We start from the raw sequence: 25,064 nt of genomic DNA on the forward strand, positions 1-25,064 counted from the left end.
TAGCAGTTCAATTCTGGGTTTCCATAAGGTGTTGTGAGTCATCAATTGTACAACCTCATGGCCTGGCATATCTCCCTTGCAACAATTACCATCAAGCCAGAGGATCAACCCTGGTTCAATAGAGTGTGCAGGATGGCAGGAGCAGCACTGGGAATACCTGAAAATGAGGTGTCAGCCTGACGAAACCACCACACAGGACAACTTGTGCGCCAAACAGCATAAGCAATCAGTAATAGAGAGAGCTATGTGATCCCAAAAGCAACGGATCAGATCTAAGATCTGCAGTTCTTTCACATCTCGTCGAGGAATGGTAGGGACAATCAAACAAGTCATTGGAGGAGGATATTCCACAAATATCCCCATCCTTAATGATGCAATAGCCCAGCACATCAGTGCAAAAGATAAGGTTGATGCATTCACAACAATCTTCAGTCAGAAATGCTGAGTGGATGATCCATCTTGGCCTCCTTCAGTGTTCCTCAGTAATTCAGTTACCAGTCATCAGCAATTCCATTTAGTCCACGCAATGTCCAGAAACGGTTGTAGACACTGGATACTTCAAAGGGTACATACGCTGACTACATTCTGGCTATAGTACTGAAAACCTGCGCTCGAGAACTTGCCACGTCCCTAGCCAAGCAGTTCCCATACACTTGCAACAACAACATTTACCTGATTGTGTGGAAAAGTACCCAAGAATCTCCTATACATAAAAAGCAGAACAAATCCAATCCAGCCAATTACCAACCCATCAGTCTACTCACAATCATTAGTAAAGTGATGGAAGGTGTCAGTCCTTTCAAGCAGCACCTGCTCAGCAATAACCTGGTCAATGACGGACAGTTTGGACTCTACCAGAGCCACTCAGCTCCTGACCTCGTTACCTCAAACATGGACAAAAGAGCTGAATTCCAGAAGTGGGGTGAGAGACACAGGGCTTTAAATCAAGGCTGCCTTCGACCAAGTGTGGCATCAAGTGGCCTTAGCAAAACTGCAATCAATGGGTATCCGGGTCAAACTCCTCGCTGGTACGAATCATACCTGACACGTAGGAAGATGGTCATGGCTGATGAAGGTCAGTCAACTCATTTCCAGGACAAGTCTGTAGGAATCCCTTGGGCAGTGGCTTAGGCCCAAGCGTCTTCAGGTCTGCTTCATCAATGGCTTGCCTCGATTATAATGTCAGAAGCGGGGATGCTCGCCAATGATTGCACAATGTTCAGCAACATTTGTGGCTCCACAGATACTGAAATAATCCATGTCCAAATGCGACAAGATCTGGACAGTATCCAGACTGACATGTGGCAAGTAATATTGAAACCACACAAATGCCAGACTCTGACCATCACCACTAAAATACAATCTAAAAACTGCCCCTTGGCATTCAATGGTGCTATTATCACTGAATCCCCCAGTATCAAAATCCTGGGGGGTAATCATTGCTCAGAAACTCACTGGACTCGCCCACAGTAACTACAAGAGCAGGTCAGAAGCTATGGATACTGCGGCGAGTAACTCACATCCTGACTTCCAAAGGTCTGTCCATCATCTACAATGCATTAGTCAGAGGTGTTATAGAGTACTCCCCATTTTCCTGGATGATTGCAGCCCCAGCAACATGAAGAAGCTTGATACCATCCAGGACAAAGCAACGAGTTTGAGTGTCGTTTCATCCACAATGCTCCACCATCAACGCCCAGCAGCAGCAGCAGTGTTTTACTAACTACAAGTTGCACTGAAATGATTCACCAAAGATCCTCAGACACCATCTTCCCAACTCATGACCACGTCTATCCAGAAGGACAAGAGCAGCAGCTGTATGGGAACACCACCATCTTCAAGTTCCCCTCCAAGCCAATCACCACCCTGACTTGGAAATCTATCAGCGTTCCTTCACTGTCCTCCTCCTTTACCGGTGTTTCTGTGTAGTCTGTGGGAAAATTGTCACTAACTGTCAGATGTTAGGAAGGAGGTCTCTGCAGGGGCGACAGGATTGTGTTTACCGTCCCTTTTCCAATACCGAGGCTGCTGCCGGGTGTTCTGTCTAGTTTTATCCTTTAAGACCTCGGATTAGTTTGATACAATAGAGTGCTTTGCTTGGCAATTTCAGAGACCATTGAAGAGTTTATCACATCTCTGTGTGTCTGGAGTCACTTTTAGGCCAGATCAGGAAAGCACAGGAGATTCACTTCCTGAAAGTCCATGGGAGAAGCAAATTCGTGTTTACAATCGATATTGGCTTCAAGGTCACTGTTACTGACACCAGATTTTGCATCTTAATATTTTATTAATTATTTTTAATTTCCAGAATCTGCCAGAGCATTTGTCTGGTCTGGATTAGTAATCCAGCGACATCTCCACATTAGCACCATCTCCACATGGGGACCTATCGGAAACCACACTGAGCAGGTTATTTCTGTGCTGCTTGACAGCTCTGTCAAAAATAACTCCCACCAATTTGTCTATCGTGACTACTGAGGCAGTAGTAATTTGTCAGATTGTAATTATTCTCCTCTTAGGGGACTGGACATAGCTGAGTAATTTTCCTCATTGCCAGTGAGATATTCGAGTTGGAGCTGGAATGAAACAGCTTCCCCAGGGACACGACTTATTGTGCAGCACAGGTCTTCAGTCCCATTGCAGGAATGGGGTCAGGGCCCATTGCCTTTGTCGTATCTACTGTGTTCAGCTGTTTCTTCATCTCACGTGCATCGAATAGAATTGATTAAAGACTGGCATCTGTGATTCTGCGGGCATCATGGCGATGGTGAAGTTGATCGTCGACTCAACACTTCTAGCTGAGGATCGGGCAGATATTACATTTTTGACTTTTACACTGATGCGTTGGTCTGTTCCATTATCTACAATGGGGATGTTTGTGGAGTCCTTTCCTCCAGTCATTTGTTTAATGATCCATTACCACTTATGACTGAATGTGGCAGGACTGCGAAGCTTCGATCAGATCTGTTGCTCAGGTGTGATAACATTAATGGGTTAGCATCAGGTTTAGGTTCACATGGTTCTGACCCTGACATGTTCACCCACAGTCATTACTGAAACATAGATCGTGTTGATTGTAATGGCAGACTAAGGAGATTATCCCTGGGCAAAATGTTACAGGTGGTGGTTGAATGGTGTTCTGCTTCTCCTGCTATTGTGGTTTACAGCATTCCGTGAATACGCAGTTTTGAGCTGCAATATCTGAAATGCAATTCTAATGTCTGTCCCCGAGTTCACATCGAGACTCTTTCACCCATCAACCCTGTACTCAGTGACCGACTCTGGTTTCTGATGTGGTAACACTTTCATTTTCATATTCTCACTCTGCTGAGGTCATGCTTCTAATCTGACACAATCCATCAAAAAAAAACTGATTTTAATTTAATTGTTTAATTCATCTGAATCTTTTTCCTTGAGTAATACCATCGTCTGTGTTTAAATTGAATGTGTTTCCATCTGTTTCTCTCCCTGACCATGATTAAGAGCTCTGTCGTGTCACTGATACCGGCCTTATGTATTTTCAGAGCCAAGGAACTCTTTGGATTCCCAATCATCTTCACCACATTGTATGTTTTTCTCATTTGTTTTGATGCCTTATCACTCATGGCTGGCTTGTCCTCCCATGAGTACATTTCACCCTTTTTGGGAGAGTTTCATATATCCTCTGAATTATCCAGCATAAATTCCTGCCATTGCTGCTCCATGGTCATCCCTACTCGGCTCCCCTTCGAATTTACTCTGGCCAGTTCCTTCCTCATGTCTTTGTTGTGACATTGCTCAATTATAATCACATTACATCAAAAAGAGAGCAATAGATATAAACTGAAAGAAGAATTTTTGAGAGATGGGACATAAAGAATAATTGGCAAATTTCTTAACTAGATACAAAGAGAGAACGAGAGAGAGGATATAGACGAGGAAATGTGAAAAATTAGAAAACTAGATTATTGAAAGAAGTAGATGTACATCCCTCAATGTTTTGGTAATTCCGGTGTGCTGTAGTCCTTTGTACAGTACATGTACAACATAGGAATCTGTTCAAATGCTGGGTCTGATGCCAGAATTTTAATCTCCAATAATACGACAGACACTAGCTTTGGAAAGAACCCAGCAGGCCAATATATTGAATTCCCTGTTGAAAATGGATTAACTGAAGTACGTTGCGATACCACAAGCAAGAATGTAAAACATACATCCTGATAAGAATGAGAGTATAGTGTAGAGAATTCCAGAAAAAGGAGGGAACATTGAGAGAAGGGGAACATATCACATTAGCTGAGCATGAAGTAATGTTTCATCAATTTTATACATCATGTGCATCATTTTTCGATAACTGTGTCTCTGTTATTCATTTAGAATGTGTTGTGCACACATGAAAAATATCTGCACACACATTGATTAAACAATGTATACAAAATCATTTTTTCGACATTGAAATGGTCCTGTTGTCATGCTACCAGGATGCATGAACACCAACTGGTCACCAAAAGACACGACCCACGATCACTATGTTCCATAATACAGAAAAGGAAGGGCACCATTTTGACTGTAACAACACACACATACGAAGACACGCCAGGACGTTCTTAGAGGAATGGCATTGTAACCAGAAGTCCATCAGTAAAAACATCAATTTATATCCTATCTACCTTATCTTGTAATAAAGAAAACTGGAAATAACATCATCCACCTTAAGAAACTAAGGCCTTTTAATAGAGAGGCGGGACATACCACCAGCATTTCAGCGGAGATGCTCACTGATGATGTCACCTAGTCATGGTGACGAAACGTCCGAAAGCAAACCTTCAAGTTCAGCGAGCTAACATGCATACATAAAAATTGTTATTTGTAATTAATTAGTGGAATTTAGGAGTTCTCTGTCACCCACGTTTCAAAAGATTATGATGTGAGATTAGCGTTTCTGGGTGTGTGGTTTTAATTAACAGAGGGGTTCGACATTGATGTCATAACAGTTTGGGGCCTTGCCATATGGGATTTGGACCGACTTGAACAGATTTGGGGTACAAAAGGTCCCAGCAGATTCCAACACGTGGCAATTATTGACCTAGATCTTCAAATAAAACCGGTGAGAAAATTCATTTAACTCTGTTAACTTGTGGTCGGTTCAATTAAAACTGAGAGAAATGGCTTTTAACATTACTAAAGAGGTTCCCAAGTTTGCCAAAGAAGTTTAGAAAGGCAGAAGACGGAATATATTTAGAATTAGCAAGTAGATTAGAATTGGGTTTAACCAGGGACAAAAGGAAAGCTTAAATTGAAATGGAGATGGTCAAGTACTTTGGTGTGTGAGAGAAACAGGCAACTGCAGTAGAGTTAGAAAAGACTTAAATTACAAATGCACGGTTTGTGAAAATTTGTAGCTCAGGTTGAGTTTTAGGGTGTAGGTTTGCTCGCTGAGCTGTAGGATTGATATCCAGACATTTCATTACCTGGCTAGGTAACATCATCAGTGGCGACCTCCAAGTGAAGCGAAGCTGTTGTCTCCTGCTTTCTATTTATATGTTTGTCCTGGATGGGGTTCCTGGGGTTTATGGTGATGTCATTTCCTGTTCGTTTTCTGAGAGGTTGATAGATGGCATCTAGATCTATGTGTTTGTTTAGGGCGTTGTGGTTGGATCTATCCTGGGACAGGCTAAGCAAAGACATGCCAGAGAATTCCTAGAGGCCTGGCACTCCAACTATTTGTATTTTCACTCTTTCTGACATGTTACTCAAGAGCGAGATAATTTGTGGAATTAGGACAGAAATTAAGGTTGGGGACAGAAACATCACGATTGGAGAACTAACAGTAAGAGTGAGTGACAGAGTGTCAGTCCCAGGAATACAGTGTGTTCTTGTGAATGATTTAATAGGATCCAATGTGGGAGAGTCACCCCTTGTGGTGGAGAAGTCAAATAAAAACTGGGGAACTGAGGAGTTAAAGGAAATATACCCAGGAATTTTCCAGACAGTGTAGTAACAAGATCCCACTGTCATAAGCAGAATGGACAAACGAAAGAAAAAGACAAAAGAGTTGATGTTCAGTTAACTGACCCCCTGTTTGATGTAACGGTGCAGGAAAAACCTGAACGTGGAGAAAAACGGTAGGTTAGTGCAGAAGGGAAATGGGCCGAAGTGCACCAGATTGTGTTATTGGTCGCATACCGTGTTACGGGTAGCACATCAACTAACTGCAGGTGGTCACCTAAGTTTACGGGAGACTGAAGCTAAACTACATAAGCAATTCTAGTGGCCTGGAATGCACAAGGACGTGGTTATTTTTTGTTGTACGTGTAACACATGCCAAATGGTAGATAAGTCACAGGCAGTAATAAAACCAGCAACTTTGTTGCAAATTCCTGCATTCGAAGAAGCTTTCACGTGGGTTGTGATTAATTGTGTAGCTTCCCTTTCTAAAATAAAAATAAAAGAAACCAATATTTGCTGAGCATAATGGATGTGTCTATCAGATTTAAAGAGGCAATTCCATTATGGAGTGTTAAGGCAAAAAGTGAAGTGCAGGAGTTGGAAGCTTCTTTTACTCGCTGTGGGCTCCGCAGAGAGATTCAGTCAGACCAAGGGTCTCATTTTACCGCTCAGCTGTTTTAGGAAGTCATGGATAGCTTAGACATACAGCACTTTAAATCAAGGGCGTCCCATCCTGAATCCCATTGAGTATTGGAAAGTTAGCGTCATATGCTGAAGACCATGTTAACATCGTACTGTCAGTATTGGCCAAATGATTGGGACAAAGGTGTCACATTAAATTGCTTATCATCAAAGATACCCGAAATAAATCTACTCAGTTTACTTCCTTTGAGTTAATTTTCGTACATGAAGTGAAGTCTTTTGAATTGAATTAAATCTAAATTGACAGGACCAAAGTCGGAGATCTCACACTTGGACTATGTATGTGAGGTGAGGGAGAGATTAGATGGAGTAGGTGAGTTAGCGCAACAGCACCTGAAGAGGGCACAGCATTGAATAAAGCAGATATAAAACTCTGAAACAGCGGAGAGTGAAGCAGGTAGGGATGACGTATTAGTAGTTTAAATAATGCTCAGGATACCAGAAGCCAACTGAATTTGAATATTATTGTTCCGACACCTGGAAAGCAATCAAATTATGAGAATTATTGTACCATGGGGAGGATATAAACCCAGCATTTTGAACACTAGGGGAAGAGCCACTGCCATCCAACAGCAGAGTAACTGCTGCAGAGCAGGAGTGCGAACTGTCCCTCTCAAAAGCACTCTCTATCAAAGATACATGTTCATGTCAAACCTACTTGCAGTAAAACAAAACGTGATTTGGGGATCAGCGGCTGGAAGAATGAACACAACGGGGAAGATAGAGACTGTGTGGTCTTGAGATTGCAAGGTTTAATATGTGGGTTGGTAGAATAGCATATTTTTATGGAGTTGGAAACAGATAGTAAGTTGCTAAGAAAAGAGGGTCTTGTATTTTTGAACAGCTGTTGTTTAGTGTTCACTCTTGACGTTAGCAAACTAATTTGTGAATGTTTGTTTAAATAGTGGAAGTAGGAGATATGTGTCACTCATATTTTAACAGATTACGAGGTGAGGCGAGCTTTTCTGGGTGTTTGGTTTCAATTAACAGAGAGGTTCGATTCCACCTTGTAAATGTCCATCCAAGCTAACCCCATTTCCCTGCAGTTGGCCCATATCCTTCTCGTCCTTTCCCATCCACATATTTACCCAAATGCTTTTTAAATGTTGTTAATGTACCACCCTCAACCTCATCTGCTGGTAGCTCATCCACGTACCAGCCTTCTGTGTAAAGAAGTGGCTCCTCAGATTCCCTTTTATTCCTTCCCCTCTCAACGTAAACTGATCCCCTCTAATCCTTGATTCTCTAAAGTTTGGAAAAAGACTGAGAGCATTCGCCCTATCCATGCCCCTAATGATCCTGTGCAGCTCTATAAGGTCCCCCCTCAGTCTCCTACACTCTATTGGAAAGGTCCTAGCTTGTCCAACGTCTCCCTATAACTCAGACCATGGGGTCCTGGCAACATCCATGTTAATTTCTTCTGCACGCTTTCTAATTTCATTAAATGCTCCCTAATACAAAGTGACAAAAACTGAACAGAATGCTCTAAGTGCGGCCTTACCAAAGTTCTGTATAACTGCAGCATAACTTCCCTACTTCCATATTCAATGTACGGCCTGTTGAAAGTCAGTGTGTCAAATGCCTTCGTCACTGCCTTGCCTACCTGTGACTCCACTCTCAGAGAACCTTGCATCTGAACGCCAAGGTCTCTCTGCCCACTACACCCCTTAAGGTCGTCCCATTCACCATGAAACTGCTACCTTGAGTTCAGTTTCCAAAATACAAGACACCATGCATCTATATTAAATTCCATTTGCCATTTCTCGGCCCATTTCCCACCTGATTAAATTCCTGCTGCAATTTCTGATAAACTTCCTCACTGATCACACTACCAATTATATTAGTGTCATCTGCAAACTGACTAATCATGCCTTGTACATTCTCAACCAATTCATAGATAATAAACAGCAATGGACCCAGCTCCGGTCTGACAAGCATTCTTCCATTAAACCCCCTGCTTCCTACCATCAAGCCAACTGTGTATTCAATTGGCCAGTTCCCCCAGAATTCCACGTGATAGAACCTTCCAGAACATGTGGAAACATATCAAAGGTCTTACTGAAACCCATAGAGACTACGTTTACCGTTCGGCCCTCATCAACCTTCTTGGTCACTTCATCAACAAACTCTAACAAATTTGGGAAGCGTGATCTCCAACTCACAAGTCTATGCTGACTGCTCCAAATATAAGTAATGGGTGTAAGTAATGGGTGCAGTCAATGGTATGCTGTCCTTCATTGTAAGATGATTCAAGTTCGTAAGTAAAGCCATCTTCCTGCTGTTGTAGAGCCTTGCTGAGAGAGTGGTTGGGACACTCTCTACAGATTTGATCTCCTTTGTACCGAATGATCTCCTTACCACAGACATGCGTGATGGTATCACGAGGATAGAGTGAAGAAGCTGAGTGTTTAATCAGTAGAGCTTTGAAAGAAGAAGAAATGGTGACGCTAAACACAAGAAGTGGCAGCGATCACTTATTTCCAAAAGTCACATTGATCGGGTGAGAAATTCCATACTTTACCCAGGATTGATTGGTTTGATTTATTGTCACATGTACCTCAGTACAGGGAAACACTTTATTTTTGAGCAGTGGAGGCAGGTCATAGTAAGCATGGCCAGACAGATCATAGGGTGGAAATAGACTTGGACAGAGTAAGGCACACAGGTTACACTGAATAGGACGTGCACTAGACAAGATCAACACGAACAAGATCAGCATTATTTGAACTTAGAGAGTCCATTCATCAGTCTAACGTGACTTTCCTAATAGTTTATATGCCTTAATTAACTCGCCCCTCGTTATTGGGCAGTCGGCGTGTAAACCCTGTACTCAACGTCATGTTGCTCACAATCCCCAACAGCAGCCACAATACCTTCCATCTGAAACAGGTAGCCATTCCCACCAGCTTCCGCCCTACATAGAGAACACCAGGCTGTCTTTTCAGAGATGATTATTGCCTTCTTGTGACTTCAAACAAGATGTATGGCTTCCCTCCTCACCACTGAAAAACTACGTTAAAGTCCCACGTGTGTATCATGACTGACGGAGCTACGAGGAACAACGTGGAGCAGTCTGTCTGTGCAGCCTCTGCCCCACTTGGTCATCATGTTGGAGCATGAATTAGGAGACAGCGAGGACTGCGGTTGCTGGAGATCAGAGTAGACAGTGGTTTGCTGGAAAAGCACAGCAGGTGAATCGACGTTTCCGGCATAAGGTATTCATCAGGAATCAGTATCAATTACCTCATTCTGCCCCTTTGTAAGTGCATTGAGGTGGGAATGTCCTCCTACCGTTCCTGTGTAAGTGACTCAAGGGACTGAATGGCTTCTTCCTAGTCTGATTGGACAGGGCCAAAGGCCTGACTGGGTTATCCCTGGTTCCTGTTTAACGGCTCGATGTGCCGACAAGTGTGATGATGCTGCAGCTTTAAGAGGTTATTTTGTTCTGGTTTCTTTTAAGCAGAGATTGAACGATCGTTACAAAGCTGGTTAGTTAAGACCACTTGAGTAACAGCTAGGGAGGCCATGGGTTTATTTTAATGCAGCCTGAATGAGTGTGATAAGCTCTCAAATAATAGGATCTCCGGGTTTTGCTTTGTCAGTAACATCAGAAACTATTGGGGTCTCCACAGAGTTGGAAGCTTCAGTGACTATCTCCTGACAGCTACCCTTGCTGACATTTCTCTTGATGCAGTTTTTAATTTCTGGACTGGAGAGATATTTGTGACATTCTGTGTCTGAATTTTCCTTTTTGCCAAGGGCTGTGTTTAAAGGATTTTCCTATATTGGAACAGTTCATTAGTAATAGTTGATGTGGTTCTTTTCGCCCAGATGGGAACTTGTGTTGCAGACGTTTTGTCCCCTGTCTAGTTGACATCGTCACATTCAATCAATAAGCACATCGATCTGGACCCAATATACCGGCCAGTGCAGCGGACAGCTGGAACTGACAACCGGAAGCAGAAGATACAAACCATTATATCTGCCGGAGGAAAGATCACAGAATTGCTTCACAGGAGTCCCCCAAGCCCTGAGGATGTCACCGAGACAGGGACGAAACGTCTGCAACACAAATTCCCAGTTCGGCAAACAGAACCGCAACAACGAGCACCCAATCTACAAATCTTCTCCCAAACTTGAATTAGTAATAGTTCCTAGATCTGTTATTCTGTTAACTTGTCCAATAGAATTACGTTATTCTGAATTCCTCTTTCTTTGGTTTTATTTCATCTTTCGTGTTAAAGTGAATGGCATTTTGCATCACACCGAGTAGTTTGACCAGTCACTCTCTATCTGGAACCGACAGTTTACATTTTCTTTAAAATAAGAAAACGTAAGAGCCTCGGCTACGCCTTCAAATATTGTTGAGGAGCTTTTGTGCGGTCAATCACACTAGACTCCTTCTCTTCATGAGTAATAGGCTGGAGGCACTGAATGGGCTGTCCCTGTCCTTCTCCAATAGTATGAATGGGCCGAATGTCTTACTCATATTCCTGTGAAACCAGCGTGAGGTGCGGAATGAACTCTTATTTTACTGGGGCAATGTGCAGTGACAGGCAATCTTTTTACATGAATGTTATTGACTCTTTAAAAGCACAAGCCTCAATAGAGTTTGGGTCCTGCTGCACATGGACACAGACCAGTTCAGGACCTGACGGGGGCGTCAGATTATTCTAAACATTGTGGAATCTTCAGTGACCATCCCGACTTCTGATCTTATGGTGGGAAGGGTGAGGGTGGGGAGACATTGATGAAGCAGCTGAAGATGTTTGTGAAGAGGAAGCTACCCTGAGGATTTCCCACAGAGGTGACCCAGGACTGAGATGATGAACATCTTCCTTTGTGCCATGTTTGACCCCAAACACTGGAGAGGTTACTCTGATTCCCATTAAGTCCAGTTTTGTTAAGCTCCTTGATGTCAACAGAAGGCAACCACTGCCTTGATATCAGGGCCAGTCATTTTTACCGAAACCCTTGTGTCAATCTCTTTTGTTCGTATCAATAGGCCATGATAAAGGAGCATGAAGTGTTTTCTTCAAACAGGTGGTATTGAATGTTAGGATTTCTCTCCTCAAGGGTGTTCGGGGAGTTAGATGACTAAACGTATTTGAAGAGGAGGTAGATGGATATTGACCTGTCAGAGAGTTGAGGGCTATGAAAAATTGAGTATGAAAGAGGATTTGCGAGCAAGAGCAGATCAACCACGATCTTAGTGAAGGACAAGACAGGCTTGGGGACTGAACGCCCTGCTCCTGTTTCTGATGTTCTCACGTTCTGTAATTGGAAAGTTAGTGGGTGTAATTTTCATGCATGTGTAATTACTGCATATTGCAGTCAGGAGGCCAGAGGATTCTATGATCCATCACTGGGTGAGGTATGGGGGCTGCATTCACAATGAATCTGGGTCTACAACATGATCAACAAATGAAACACAAGTTTCAGAGACGGGAAGCTCTGTAAAGAGAGATGACGGGCCTCTTTCATACCCAACCTGGGTTTTCCAATTACATTTCCAAAATCACTTCAAAGCGTGGTGACAGCCCTGAAGGGCTGAATGGTCTCCTCTGTTTCTATGCACCAGGTTATAGTTGTAAGTAGCCTCCAACTGCCCCTGCCTAGCAAGTTTGAGGGGCTGAATGGAACATAGGAATATGGGACTGAGGAGCAGGAGCGGGTCATTAGATACTTTGAGCCTTCTCCACCAGACACTAAAATTGTGGTTGATCAAGTTATGGTCTCAGCATCACTTTCCTCTCTGTGTTCAATTATCTGTGCCTCACTTCCCTGTCAAATAATTAACTAACGCAGCTTTGAGTCCATGAGAACATAGAAGCACGATTAAGACTTCCAGTGAAGAGAATTCCGTCGTGAAAGGTCCTTTCAGAATTTTTCCTCTTCCCTCTTATAGAATCAGAGAGTCATGCATAACGGAAACAGACCCGTTAGTCCAATCTGTTCACTCCGATCAGTTATCAAATCTGATTTAGTCCCATTTGCCAGCATTTGGCCAATATTCCTCCTTTATCAGAGACTTTTTAAATGTGTGATTGAACCCCCTTTGACCACTTCCTCTAACAGCAATTTCTGTACACACAATACTCTCTGTTTGAAACGTTTATCTTCAGGTACCTTCTAAATCATTCGCCCTCTCGCCTTCAACCTATGCCCTCTTGTTCTGGACTCCCCTATCCTGGGATCGGAACATGGCTATTCAGAATATCCATACCCCTGATGATTTTATAATCCTCTATTATGTCACCCCTCAGCCTCTGAGGAGAAAGCACCTCAACCTAATCAACCTCTCCCTGAAGCTCAAACCTTCAGTTCTGGAACGTCTGTGTAAATCTTTTCTGCAGACAATCGAATTGTACACAGTATTCTTAAAATGGCCTCACCAACATCCGGTACAGATGCAACATGCCACCACAACCCCTAGAGTTAGTGCTCTGACTGATTAAGGCAAATGTGCCAAATGTGTTCTGCACCAGTTTGTCTACCTGCGACTCCACTTTCAAGGAACAATGTACCTGCAGCCCTATGTCCCTTTGTTTCACAACACTCCCTAGGACGTTACCATTAAGTGCATAACTTCTGCCCTGAAATGCCTTCCCAAAATGCAATTTATCTAAATTAAACTTCATCTGTCAGTCCTTGCCCCTTTGTCCCATCTAATTGTGGCCTCGTTGTACTCTGAGGTAATCTACTACACCACCTTTCTGATGTAATCTGTAAACTTACTAACTTTCGCCCCGATATTCACATCCAATGATGAAATGCAGTGAACTCAGTACTGATTCTTACAGCACATTGCTGCTCACAAGCCTCAAGTCTGAAAAATACCCCTCTTCCTTCAAGCCAATGTGACTAGCTTCCCCTGTATCCCATGTGACTGAAATTTACTAATCTGTCTGCCAATCGGAATGTTATGAACACCTTGCTGAGGTCCATATAGACAATGTCTACCAAACTGCCTTCATCAATCTTCTTTGTCATCTCTTCATAAAACTCAATCAAATTAATGAGACATGATTCCCCATGCAGGAAGCCACGTTGACTACGCTGATCAGCCCTTGCCTTCCCAAACGTATGTCAATCCCATTCCTCAGAATCCCCACCAACAACCTATCCACCACTGACATCGGGCTCAGTGGGCAATATTTCCCCAGCTTTTTGGGTCACTGTTTCCTTTTCTAGTCCCACTCCTCCACTGCTCGCAACAAATGTTAAATGTAACCAGGTTGGTGATATCAGTCTCAGACTGGGTCAGTGTCAGTTTTAGGGACACGTCAGGCTAGTTTCTTTAATCTGCTAAAATAGCACGTTTATGATCCAGAGCAATGTTAATCAAACTACGAGGGAAAGATGAATGGCAATCTGTTTGGATATTGCAAATAAAGAATCGATACCTCCCTTTCTAAAAACACTGGCGCACGTGCGCACGTACAAAATCTCTGCAAGTTCAAGTTGAAAGAACGTTGTCGACATATTAGTCTAACTCATGACGAAAGGAAAAATTGAGAGATTGTCCCAAATGTTATTCTGCTTCTGAAGATATTCTACTCACACAAACTGCGAATAATGGGATTTCATCCTGGAACAGTTGGATTTCGCTGAATTCCCTATGCATTAGGGAGTGATAAGATTCCAAGGAGTTCTGGTCAGGATTGTCCAGTGGCTCAGTGGTTAGCACTGATGCCTCACATCACCAGAGACCTAGGTTCGATTGCAGCGTCGGGTGACTCTCTGTGTGGGGTTTTCATATTATCCCCTTGTCTGTGTGAGCTTCTAATGAATGCTCCAGTTTCCTCCCACAGTCCATAGCTGTGCAGGTTAGGTGGAGTGTTCATGCTAAATTGTCCATAGTGTTCAGGGTTTTCTAGGTTAGGTGCATTAGTCAGGGGTAAAAGTAAGGGAACGCGTCTGCGAAAGTTGCTCTTTGGAACGTTGTATGGACTTGTTGGGATGAAGGGCCTGTTTTCACACTTCAGGAATTCTACAAAAAGAAGAATGGTAACGATGACTGTGGAGCTTTTTATTACCGTTTGCACGCATTGCTGTGATGAGGAACAATGAAGGAGAGAGAATTCAATAGTCTGTTCGTTCTCGGGCAGATTACATTTTCTCCCTCTCTGAGCTGAATCACACAGTAATGTCATCCTCTCCCAAACTGGACCATGTGAGGTCTCCTTGTACATTGTCCAAACTATGTCTCCATCACATTCCCTGTTCCATGCAGGTGCATCATTGCCGTTATCATACACAGAGCCATACACTTAGCAGAAAATGGTCTCGGCCGATTTGAAGATATGTTTAGATATTTCTGCATCATTAAAAAATAAAATGTTTAATGTATTCAGAATACCTGTGTCAAAATGAATGCATTTTGTAACAAAGACAGAAATTGTTGGAAAAGCTCGGCAGGCCTGTCAGCATCCAGATGCCTTTTACATGCTGTAGTTTTTTCCAGCCTCCGTCATTCCTGTGGCCGCTCATTTCATATGCACACCACCCTCTGCGTGAAAAGATGCCCCTTAGGCCTCTTCAAAATCTTTCCCCTCTCACTTTCAACCAATGCCCTCTGGTTGTGGACACTCCTAACCTGGGGGAAAACCCTGACTACTCACCCTATCCATGAACGTTCCGATTTTATAAACATCTTATGCTACGAAATGTGACTCCAATCAACACGAATGGCTGTGTTTTCCGTCATCCTGGGCCTAAATTCTCAAATTCAATACTGACACCTCATCTGTCTCCATCAGGTCACAATTCTAAAACCATTTTAATCATTTTGTTCAGATGCATCCTGAGACACTTCTGTGGCTTTACACCAAGGCCTTTGTGCCCGGAGGCAGGACACTAGCACCACTCGGCAATACCCATAAAGCTGTAACATTATTCTCCTGTGTGTTTGTTCATCAGTCTGTTCTGACACGCTGTGACATACGTCTGCAACAGGCAGAACTTGAATTCAGACCATTTAGTCGAGAGATAGGAACATTACCACACAAGTTCAGGAATTGGAATCAAATCGAGAGCTCTGGCTCAGAGGCAGGGACACTACGCACTACACTACCATACCCAGATTTTGGGTCATATGTTAAGTGCCAGCTTTCAGCTCGGTATGGATTTATTATAATCAGGTTACCATTATGAACTACACAAAACGCTTCGTATTGTTAAACAAGTGCAAGACATTTGTCTCAACTGTAGGATGTTGAGTGCACGTGCTATGCTACCGAAATTAACCATGACACCTTTAATTGCTTTATCTGTAGTCTACAATATTAGGGAAAGAATTCCTGCAGACACACTCTGCACAATGAAGGGTCTCAAATAGATATTTATTACTGAACACCAGAGACGGAGAAAGAGCATAATTTTTGGCCCCAAAGCACTGACCAGTATTACCACCAAAAACGTGTGTGACTGCTCTCTTCCTAAAACCATGAAATGATACCAGGCCGCTGATTACTGTCCAGCCTCTCCTCCCCACTGACCTTTTCTGCAATCAATCCCTCATCCCCCTAACCACACAAGGTAAACCAAGCTCAGGGTATTTGTGAAAATCAAGGCCGGAGTGTGCAGGCCTCCTGGAGATGGGGAGGGAATTTTAAAATTAAACAGGGAAGGTGAGGAGGTAGTAATATCATACACTGGGCTGAGGAATGGCAGTTGGTGTTTAGATTTGATTCATTCGAGGAATTGGATTTGGTAAATCAAACAAGAGCGGCGCCTATACAATTAAAAGTAGGGTATTTGGCAGTGTTGTAGGACAGTGACCTAGGCCGTCAGGTACAATTCTTTAAAATTTGCATCTCATATAGATAGTGTGGTCAAAAGTATGTTCAGCACACTTGTCAGACCTTTGAGTATCAGAATTCAGACGTCATGTTGAGGTTATACAGGATATTGGTGAGACCTCATCTGGAATACTGTGTCCAGTCTGGTCACCCTGCCCGCTCATTCCATAGGCACACCACCCTCTGGGTGAAAAAGCTGCCCCTTAGGTCACTTTTAAATTTTTCCCCTCTAACCTTAAAAATATGTCCACTAGTTTTGGACTCCCGTACCCTTAGAAAATACCTCGACTATTCACTTTCATATTATTGACCTTGATATTATTAAGCAGGAGAGGGTTCAGAAGAAATATTTCACAACTGGGAAGGAGGCCTTGAGATTGGTGTTGGCGTTACAACATTTCAGCATTTACATTGCCTATAACGTGTCTGAGACAAATCTCTGTACTGATCACAACATCTGAACATTTTTAGAGGAATTTAGGGAAAAAATCTTCCAGTCTACAAAGCCTTCCAACTTACATTCAATTCCAACTTACACAGATAACAGGACAAGAAACCGTACTTGCTGCCAAGTTGTCGAGAATAGGATGAAGAAAAACTGAGACGTTCTGTAGCAGAAGTAAACGGATTGAAATAGAATCGGGTTGTGAATGTTTGCATGCTTAGTGTCAATGCAACATATATGTATTGTAGTCTACAAAAACAGGAAGAATAAAGAGTTTAAAAGGAGGCCATCTTTGTATATCGGTGTTTTTTTTTCAAACGGAACGTTGTGACGGTGCTGTCACGTTAAAAAGGTTATTTTCTCTTGTTTTTTTTTGTAGGAGACGTCTTAGAGACAGAGATGCCGAACTGCCTTCTGAAAATAGCTTAAGTAAATAACTGAGAAGGCCTTTAGGCTGGACTAAAACGTTGGTAACTATGGTAGGGCAGTGGCCAACTCCCCAGACCAGGTCTTCTCGTTTTGTTTTTGCTGCAGCATTCAGAAGCTGCTTGGGTTTCCAGAAGGGGTGGAAGTTTCACTATATGATCCCAGTTGCTATTCTCTCTGAAAACTCTCTGAAAGATTCTTCTTCCTGGATTGGAGAACTGCACATAAGATTCTGTGTTTGAATTTATCTTTATGCCGGGGGTGTGTTTATGGGATGTTCATAATTGGCGCAGTTAATTAGTAGAAGGCACTGTATCTATTGTTTGCATAGTTGTTCCAGAAGAGAAGCTCTCCCCAATTGTTCTTCTCTTTGATTGTGTTTTAATTGGAGCGTTTGAATGGATTGCATTTTGCTTAACATTGAGTGAGTAAACCAGTTGCAACATCTGGAACAAACAGTTTGCATCTACGTCGTAAAAAAGGAAACGTTAGTGTCCAGGCTGCCTTCTTAAAATATTTTGACGGAGTCAAAAGAGTCCCAGATATTGACTGGGAAAGCTATAGCTCGAGTTCATTAGATGGGTCGGTGTTTATCCAATGTATGCAGGAGGGTTTCCTGACACAATATGTAGACAGGGCAACAAGAGGTGAGGCTATACTGGATTTGGTTCTAGGTAATGAACCAGGCCAGGTGTTAGACTTGGAGGTAGGTGAGCACTTCGGGAACAGTGACCACAACTCGGTGACTTTTACTCTAGTGATGGAGAGGGATAAGTGTGCACTGCAGGGCAACAGTTATAGCTGGGGGCAGGGAAATTATGATGCGGTGAGGCATGACTTAGGATGCGTGGATTGGAAAAATAGGCTTCAAGGGAAGAACACAAATGATATGTGGAGATTGTTCAAGGAACAGCTAATGGGTGTCCTTGTTAAGTATGTACCATTCAGGCGGGGAGTAAAGGGTCTTGTGAGGGAGCCGTGATTTAATAAGGAATTTGAATTCCTTGTGAAAGGGAAGAGGGCGGCCTATGTAAAGATGAGGCGTGAAGATTCAGTTGAGGCGATTGAGAGTTATAAGGTAGCCAGGAAGGATCTAAAGAGAGAGCTAAGAGCAGCGAGAAGGGGACATGAAAAGTCCTTAGTTGGTAGTATTAGGGAAAATCCAAAGGCTTTCTATAGGTATGTCAGGAATAAAAGGATGACTAGGGTAGGTATCGGTCCAGTCAAGGATAGTAGTGGGAAGTTGTGTGTGGAAGCGGAGGAGATTGGTGAGACACTAAATCAATACTTTTCGTCAGTATTCATTCAGGAACAGGATACTGTTGCTGATGTGAATATTGAGTCACAAGTGATTCGAATGGATGGCCTTGAGGTACGTAGGGAAGAGGTCTGGGGAATACTGGAAAGGATGAAAATAGATAAGTCCCCTGGGCCTGATGGCATTTATCCAAGGATCATGTGGGAAGCTAGGGAGGAGATAGCGGAGCCATTGGCCTTGATTTTTATGTCGTCGTTGTCTACGGGAATAGTGCCAGAAGACTGGAGGATAGCGAATGTGGTCCCCTTGTTCAAGAAGGGGAGCAGGGATAGCCCGAGTAACTATAGGCCAGTGAGTCTCACTTCTGTTGTGGGCAAAGTCTTAGAAAGAATTGTAAGGGATAGGATTTATGAACATCTGGATAGGAATAATGTGATCAAGGATAGTCAGCATGGTTTTGTGAAGGGCAGGTCGTGCCTCACAAAGCTTATTGATTCTTTGAGAATGTGACCAAGGAAGTGGACGAGGGTAAAGCAGTAGATGTGGTGTATATGGATTTTAGCAAGGCGTTCGATAAGATACCCCATGGCAAGCTAATGCAAAAACTACGGAGGTATGTCATTGTGGGTGCATTAGAGGTTTGGATTAGGAATTGGCTGGCTGGAAGGAGACAGAGAGCAGTAGTTGATGGTATAGGTTCATCTTGGAGCGCAGTTACTAGCGGTGTTCCACAAGGATCTGTTTTGGGACCACTGCTGTTTGTCATTTTTATAAATGACTTGGAGGAGGGGCTTGAAGGCTGGGTGAGCAAGTTTGCGGATGACATGAATCTCGGTGGAGTTGTGGACAGTGAAGAAGGATGTGGCAGGTTACAGCAGGATATAGATAAGTTGCAGAGCTGGGCAGTAAGGTGGCAAATGGAATTCAATGTAGCTAAGTGTGAAGTCATTTACTTTGGTAGGAGTAACAAAGAGATGGATTACTGGGCTAATGGTAGACTCCTTGGTAGTGTGGATGAGCAGAGGGAACTTGGTGTCCATGTACACAGATCTTTGAAAGTTGCCACCCACGTAAATAGTGCTATGAAGAAGGCATATGGTGTACTGGCTCTTATTGGGAAAGGAATTGAGTTCCGGAGTCCTGAGGTCATGTTGCAGTTATATAAGACTCTGGTGCGGCCTCATCTGGAGCATTGTGTGCAGTTTGGATCGCCATACTATAGGAAGGACGTGGAGGCATTGGAACGAGTGCAGAGTAGGTTTACCAGGATGTTGCCTGGCATGGTAGGAAGATCGTATGAGGAAAGGCTGAGGCACTTGGGGCTTTTCTCATTGGAGAAAAGAAGGTTTAGGGGAGATTTGATAGAGGTGTACAAGATGATTAGGGGTTTCGATAGAGTTGACAGTGAGAACCTTTTTCCGCGTATGGAGTCAGCTGTTACTAGGGGACACAGCTTTAAATTAAGGGGTGGTACGTATAGGACAGATGTTAGGGGTGGATTTTTTACTCAGCGGGTTGTGAGTTCATGGAATGCCCTGCCAGTAGCAGTGGTGGACTCTCCCTCTTTGTGGTCATTTAAGCGGGCATTGGACAAGCATATGGAAGTTATTGAGCTAGTGTAGGTTAGGTAGGCTTCGGTCGGCTCAACATCGAGGGCCGAAGGGCCTGTACTGCGCTGTATTTTTCTATGTTCTATGTTCTATGTTCTTCGAGTCTGACCATGTACATAATACTTGTAGCTGAGGATATTCTGACTGACTCCTGTTATTGAAAAGTTAGTGGAGGCGCTGGACGTTGTGCTGTGAGCTACCTCAGACATTCAGGGAGACCTGGGGATTTGGTGACCCAACTCTGGATGGAGCATGGGGACTTAGTTACAGCATCTGGGTCTGTAACATGAACAACAAATGGAGCAGAGGCTGTAGAGAGGGGTCGCTCTGAAACCATGGAGTGAGTGTGTGTGGGGAAAGGGGTCTGCTGGATCCACACCGGGTTTTCCAGGAACAACTTCCCAAGCTTCACTTAACCCAGGAGCAGAGTGTGAGGGGTCCCTGACTGAACAAGGAGCTGGTCACAAAGCGGTGTCGGATCCTTCAACACGACTGCAGCTTCATACCTGGGGGAGGATGGTGCTGCCAGTGGCTGTTAGGGTCACTGTTTCATTCAGCTTCTATGATCCAGAACTTTCCATGCTGGAGTGTTTGATATATTCATCATCTCCCAATATCTCAACATCAATGTCACCATTCGGAGACAGAGATTATATATTAAGGATGAGATGAATGCTTTCTCTCTCAGCAGAGATGTGACGTATGTATCCATGTTTTCTCAATATAGCAGGATTTCCAGTGATGTACATGCCTGTGTGGGGTCCCCATGTCAATGAGGAGAGCTAGAGGAACTGAAGGAGCTCTCACTACTTTAATGTTACAGTGTGCCCATGCACAGGACATCACGTTGGTGAATGCTCACTGTCCTGGCATTATCCAGCTGTGATGCCAAAGGGCAAGTGCTGAAAAATGGGATCAGAATAGTTGGGTGGTTGATTTTGACTGGCTCGGTGGTAATGGGTCCTAGCTATTCGTAAACATCTCAAACATTTGGTTAAATGAATCAATAGACAATAGACAATCGATGCAGGAGTAGGCCATTCAGACCTTCGAGCCTGCACCGCCATTCAATATGATCATGGCTGATCATTCCCAATCAGTATCCTGTTCCAGCCTTATCTCCATAACCCTTGACTCCACTATCTTTAAGAGCTCTATCCAATTCTTTCTTAAATGAATCCAGAGACTGGGCCTCCACTGCCCTCTCGGGCAGAGCATTCCACACAGCCAACACTCAATGGGTGAAGTAGTTTCTCCTCATTTCTGTCCTAAATTGTCTACCCCGTATTTTTAAGTTGTGTCCTCTGGTTCGACACTCCCCCATCAGCGGAAATATGTTTCCTCCTGCCAGAGTGTCCAATCCTTTCATAATCCTATACGTTTCAATCAGATCCCCTCTCAGTCTTCTAAACTCAAGGGTATACAAGCCCAGTCGCTTCAGTCTTTCCGTGTAAGGCAATCCTGCCATTCCAGGAATTGACCTCGTGAACCTACGCTGCACTCCCTCAATTGCCAGAATGTCTTTCCTCAAATTTGGAGACCAGAACTGTACACTGTACTCCAGGTGTGGTCTCACCAGGGCCCTGTACAGCTGCAGAAGCACCTCTTTGCTTCTATACTCAATTCCTCTTGTTATGAAGGCAGGCATGCTATTAGCCTTCTTCACGACCTGCTGTACCTGCATGCTTGCCTTCATTGACTGGTGGACAAGAACACCCAGATCTCTCTGAACAGCCCCTTTCCCTAATTTGATACCATTGAGGTAGTAACCTGCCTTCCTGTTCTTCCCACCAAAGTTGATAACCAGGCATTTATCCACATTAAACTGCATCTGCCATGCATCTGCCCACTCACCTAACTTGTCCAGGTCACCCTGTAATCTCCTAACATCCTCATCACATTTCACCCTACCAACCAGCTTTGTATCATCAGCAAATTTGCTAATGTTATTGCTGATACCATCTTCTATATCATTTACATATATTGTAAAAAGCTGCGGTCCCAGCACGGATCCCTGCGGTACCCCACTGGTCACTGCCTGCTATTCCGAAATGGAGCCGTTAATCACTACCCTTTGTTTCCTATTAGCCAACCAATTCTCTATCCAATCTAGTACTTTGCCCCCAATACCTTGCGCCCTAATTTTACTAACTAACCTCTTGTGTGGGACTTTATCAAAAGCTTTCTGAAAGTCCAGGTACACTACATCCACTGGATCTCCCTCGTCCATCTTCCGAGTTACATCCTCCAAAAATTCAAGAAGATTAGTCAAGCATGATTTCCCCTTCATAAATCCATGCTGACTCTGTCCTATCCTGTTACTATTATCCAGATGTGCCGTAATTTCATCCTTTTTAATAGACTCCAGCATCTTTCCCACCACTGAGGTCAGAGTAACTGGTCTATAATTTCCTGTTTTCTCCCGCCCACCCTTCTGAAAAAGTGGCACAACATTTGCCGCACTCCAATCCTCAGGAACCGACCCCGATTCTATTGAACTCTGGAAAATAATCATCAGCGCATCCACGTTTTCCCGAGCCACCTCCTTCAGTACCCTGGGATGCAAGCCATCAGGTCCCGGAGACTTATCAACCTTCAGACCTAACAGTCTCTCCAACACCAAATCCTTGCAAATATAAATTCCCTTAAGTTCAGGTCCTTCAGCCACTGTTACCTCAGGGAGATTGCTTCTGTCTTCCCCAGTGAACACAGATCTGAAGTACCCATTTAATTCCTCTGCTATTTCTTTGTTCCCTGTTTCTGTCTTCAAGGGCCCAATTTTTGTCCTAACCATTTTTTTGCCTTGGACATACCTAAAAAAGCTTTTACTATCCTCCTTTATATTCTTGGCCAGTTTACCTTCGTACCTCATTTTTTCTCTGCGTATTTCCTTCTTACTAATCCTCTGTTGTTCTTTCAAAGCTTCCCAGTCCTCAGTTTTCCCACTTATCTTCGCTAAGTTATACATTTTCTCTTTTAACTTTATATGTTTCTTTACTTCCCTCGTCAGCCACGGCCGCCCATGTCTCCTCCTGGGATCCTTCTTCCTTTTAGGAATGAACTGATCCTGCAACTTCTGCATTATACACAGAAATATCCGCCATTGTTCCTCCACGGTCTTTCCTGTTAAGGTATTGCACCATTGAACTTTGGCCAGTTGCTCCCTCATAGCTCCATGTTTCCCTTTATTCAACTGAAATATTGTCACTTCCGATTGTACCCACTCCCTCTCAAATTGCAGATGGAAGCTTATTGTATTATGGTCACTACTTCCCAATGGCTCCTTCACTTCGAGGTCACTGACCAATTCTGGTTCGTTACACAATACCAGATCCAGAATCGCCTTATCCCTGGTCGGCTCCAGCACCAGCTGCTCTAAAGATCCATCTCTGAGGCACTCCATAAAGTCTCTTTCTTGAGGCCCGATACCATCCTGATTCTCCCAGTCTACCTGCATGTTAACATCCCCCATAACAACTGTAGTAACATCTTTGCGACAAGCCAATTTCAGCTCCTGATTCAACTTACATCCGACATCCAGACTACTGTTTGGGGGCCTGGAGACGACTCCCATGAGGGTCTTTTTCCCCTTAGTGTTTCGAAGCTCTATCCACACTGACTCGACATGCCCTGACTCTAGGTCCCCCCGCGCAAGGGACTGAATATCCTCCCTTACCAACAAGGCCACCCCACCCCCTCTGCCCGTCAGCCTGTCCTTACGATAGCACGTGTAGCCTTGAATATTCATATCCCAGGCCCTGTCCCCATGAAGCCACGTCTCAGTTATCCCCACAATATCTTATCTGCCAATTTCCAAAAGAGCCTCAAGCTCATCCACCTTGTGTCTAATGCTTCGTGCATTCATATATAGAATTTTTAATTTGTTACTGCTCTCACTCTTCCCCTCAACCCTTATTTCACTCCACTTTACAGCATGATGCCTTTTCCAGTTTTCTGCCTCCTTGATACAGTTGTCTTTCTTGACTTCTCTCGTTCTAACTACCCCTTCAATTTCCTTTTTAAACATCCAGCTTGTCCCCTCCCCCCCCGCTACTTAGTTTAAATGTAGCGGTGTTGCAGCAGAAAACCTGCCTGCCAGAATGCCGATCCCTGATCTATTAAGGTGCAAGCCGTCTCTCTTGTAGAATTTATGGTTACCATAAAATATACCCCAGTGATCCAAGAACTTGAAACCTTGCTTTCTGCTCCAGTTCCCCAACCACACGTTCAAGTCCATTATCTCCCGGTTTATGGCCACACTAGCCCGAGAAACTGGAAGCAAACTGGAGATAACCACCTTGGACGTCCTGCTTTTTAGCCTTCTTCCTAGTTCTCTGAAGTCTCGCTGTAGTATGTTCCTCCTCTTCTTCCCGACATCATTTGTGCCGACGTGTACCACCACCTCGGGCTCTTCACCCTCGTCGTTGAGGAGGTCCTGCACTCTGTCCGCGATGTCTTTCACTCTAGCACCAGGAAGGCAACACACCATCCTTAAATCCGGTCTGCTGTCACAAAAACCTCGGTCAGTTCCTCTCACGATGTAGTCCCCTATTGCCACGGCTCTGTGCGATGTCCGACTCTTCCGCTCTGCTTCTGTGGCAACTTTTGATTGACAGACATGGCTGCCTTGCGAACTGGCAGTGTCATTAGACTCTACTGTGTCCAAAAGCTTCAACTTGTTCCTGACAAGTACTTCTCCCGGCGTCTCTTGCACCTGTCTCCTCTCTGCCTTCCTCATCGTCTGCACTCTTCTGCTCTCTTCTGGCATGATTGATGTAATAACATCAATGAAGGTCTTGTCCAGAAAGATCTCGTTCTCTCGGATGAGCCTAAGATCTTCGAGTTCTTTCGTCAGTGCTGAATCAATTGCAATATATCTCAGTCTGCTGTAG

This window comes from Chiloscyllium punctatum, chromosome 34 (assembly GCF_047496795.1).
Source record: "Chiloscyllium punctatum isolate Juve2018m chromosome 34, sChiPun1.3, whole genome shotgun sequence".
NCBI classification, from domain to species: domain Eukaryota; kingdom Metazoa; phylum Chordata; class Chondrichthyes; order Orectolobiformes; family Hemiscylliidae; genus Chiloscyllium; species Chiloscyllium punctatum.